At 45.3% G+C, this 3,144-nt stretch overlaps 1 long non-coding RNA gene across 1 annotated transcript; it reads right to left on the minus strand.

Annotated features, from left to right (window-relative positions):
- Positions 1 to 328: 328 nt before the first annotated feature.
- LOC128344976 (uncharacterized) lies at positions 329 to 2,579 on the minus strand. Its single transcript, XR_008316155.1, has 3 exons — positions 2,487 to 2,579; positions 768 to 875; positions 329 to 612 (listed from the first exon to the last, which is right to left on the minus strand). It is a non-coding gene; the product is annotated as an uncharacterized LOC128344976 (long non-coding RNA).
- Positions 2,580 to 3,144: the final 565 nt, after the last annotated feature.

Consider the following 3,144-nt stretch of genomic DNA (forward strand, 5'->3'; position numbering starts at 1 on the left):
GGCCAATGTGTGAAGCAGGATGTGGGACTAGATAGGCCTTGGGCCTGATCCAGTAAGACTGCTCCTTTGTTCTTATGTACCCAGGGAGGCAGTGCTAGGATCAGGCTCAATCCCAGCACATCACACAAGCAGCCTTATCCAAGTAGGGCTGCCCAAGCCGAGTTAGGGCTTCTCATGTGATGCACGTTTATTTTCAGGGCAGATGTTTCTTTTCCTGCCCATCACCTTCTCACCAGAGTAGGATATCCTGAGAAGAAACTAGGAACGAGACCAAGAATATGCCAACTACAGAATTTGCTTACATTGACCAGAGTAAGGGTTTATTGAGGGTAGTTAGATATCATTAAGCAACAGGATGAAAGCGTTCTCTGGAAGGCATGTTGCGTGCAGCAGGGCAGAGTGGAGAGACACAGACGGCAGATTTCTCTTCCCATCACTGCCCCTTCTAAAGCAATGGCTAAATGTAAGTGGGTGTTCCACTATTACAATGATAAGTAGTGCAGCATCTGAATTTTATTGTTACCCTTTTCCCAGTCTCTGTCGTGTTGCATTGCTTACGATAGTCATTCTGCATATCGGTGCAACCATATTTCCAATCGAAAAGCTTATTCCCTGATTGAGAGAAGAGAATAGTGTAAAAGTGGAGCAAATCTTTCAAAGAGGAACAGCAACATCATGGGAGACTATGAGGAGGGAGGAGGGCAGTGGAAGGGGACAGGGGAGTAGAGCCCACTTAAGGCAAAGGATTCACGGTTGTTGGAACTTACTTTGATATACAGCATATACATAACATTGTTCTTCACCACAGGCAAAGCACTCAGAACCTGGAACACCTGGTTTCCCTTGTTCTGCTGAAATGCACCAAAGACCCTGGGCTGAGAAAGAGAGAGTCGTTACTGAGATGAAATCTAAGGAGCTGAGTGAGGTTCTTGTTTCAAACGCAGTTTGGTGGAATCACTAGCTGGATCGAAATTCTTTCTCAGGTGAATCATGGCCTGATGGCTCCAGGGATGTTCCTGCACAGCTGCTTTATGTGGCCTTGGAAAGCAGCCAGTATGAGAAGTCGAACATTTCTCCTCCTGTTATGTTTGTTCCCCAGCAAACATACAAATGCACATTGCCCTTCAGGGCCACCACCGCATAGTAGGATCTTGGGGAGAGGTCCACCTGCAGCTGCCTCCAGCTGGACTGGTGGTGACTCCGGGTCGGGACTTTTTTGAAACCTCCCTGAGGCTTGGAAGGAACTCCCTGGGGTTTTAAATGCTTCCCCATCTCTAGCAGGTTTTGAAGAGCATTCTTCAAATGCTCAAATCAACAGGTTATTGATTTGCTTTTCATTTATTTCACCAAGGCACTTTCCAGATTACACCCTAGAACAGCAGTAAAATGCCTCAGCTTGGCAGGATCATATTGAAAATGATCCCCAGAATCTCAAACGCCTACAAATACAGCTATTTTTCTGCAATGGACTTGCAATATTGTAGCACTAAATCACAAGGATAAAATCAGAAGTATGGCATCGGAAATGTGAACGGCACCTTGCTGTCAGTGCAGGGACTGCAGTGTCACAACTCAGGAAGTACAGAAGCACACTCTGTGAGGCAAAAAGGCAACATTAGGATGGAAGCCAAAACTTTGCAGTAGACCACTTAGCAAAGAGGACTTTCTGTGGAGAGGAACACCATTTTGAATGTTCATCCAGAGAAAATACTCCCTGTGAACTGGGAACGAGCAAATTTGGGAGAAATGTTCTAGCCAGCTGTTTGCTTTTTCTGCTAGATTTATTTCTCCAGAGCATTTTTAACAGAATGGAGAAAAAGAGCATCTTAGCCCAGGCCTTTTCCAGTCACCAGTGGGCATGGGGGCTTATGATTCGCATGCTCAGACCAGCGGAGAACCCATTTCCCTCATCACCACTCACTACTGCATTTTAACAGATCTTGTAACTGAATTACTAAAAAGGATGATGAGCACTTTTGGGTATCGGGCTCTGGTTGAGGAAAAGCTAAGAAAGAAATGACATAGACATTAAGAAATGAACAATAAACTCTTTAACCCCCAACCTACAGTCTGAAGCAGGCAATGTGTTCAGCCACCATGCTGTGCTGCAAGTGGAGACCAGGAATCAGCTCTGGAGTCCAACAGGCTCTGGCCCAGCCTCAGAGTCCACCTAAAAGCTTTTATCTGGAACCAGAAGCCTATCTGATAAGTACCATCTTCTGAAGAATCTCTGTATCTAGATTGGGGATGGAACCTACATTTGCCCAAAGTGGAACTGAAAGGAGAATTTCAGAGATCCTTGAAGGAAGAATTTAAATGCAAAGAGGAATTCCAGGATTCTTCCCAAGGAGAAACTTATTTTTGATGGATATGTCAGCATTCCTCGCAAGAAGAAGCATCTAGTAGATGCACTTCCAACATATTCTCCCAGTCCCAGCCATCACCATCTTATCTCTGTATATCCCATCTCCTCTTTACTTACTCACCCACAGAACAGAAGAGCAGAGGAGACAAGACAAGGAGGAGAAGCTTGTTCATTTTGATATATGTCAGAGAGGTGATTGAACAAAAGAACAAAGCCTATCTATGCTACAGATAGAAGCTGTGGAGTTGCTATTTATCATCTAAAAGAAGCAGATATTGGGTACTGCCCTTTTTTGAAGAGAGACACAGTGTTCCATAATAATTATTCCTCAGTCCTGGGATAGAGACACTGTGTTCCATAATAATGATCCCTCAGTCTGAGAATAAAGCTTTTTCTGGGAATCGAAGGATGCATGTGCTGAAATATGGAGAAACAGAAGACTTGTTTGGCCAAACCAGTTATTCCAAAATTGTTTCCCAGAACAGGTTTGCTTTTGATGATGGGCATTACTCTAAGATCATGTGTGCTAAGAAACAGAAAAGAGTGTACAGAGGTCATGCTCAATGAAAGGCCAAGTCAGACCTCTGTCATAGTCAATCTGCCCAAGAGCCCATCCAAAAGAACCCCCTTCGCTGTAGTTATGGAAAGAGTTCTTCTAGCCAGGGGCATAACTTCCATTGGGCAAGGAGAGGCAGTTGTCTCCCGGCCCGCTGCCTCGAGGCCCACCCCCCAAGGCAAGTCACGTGACCCCTCTCGACGCCCCAGCCAGCGCCCGCCTG

This window comes from Hemicordylus capensis, chromosome 2, assembly GCF_027244095.1.
Source record: "Hemicordylus capensis ecotype Gifberg chromosome 2, rHemCap1.1.pri, whole genome shotgun sequence".
NCBI lineage: Eukaryota > Metazoa > Chordata > Lepidosauria > Squamata > Cordylidae > Hemicordylus > Hemicordylus capensis.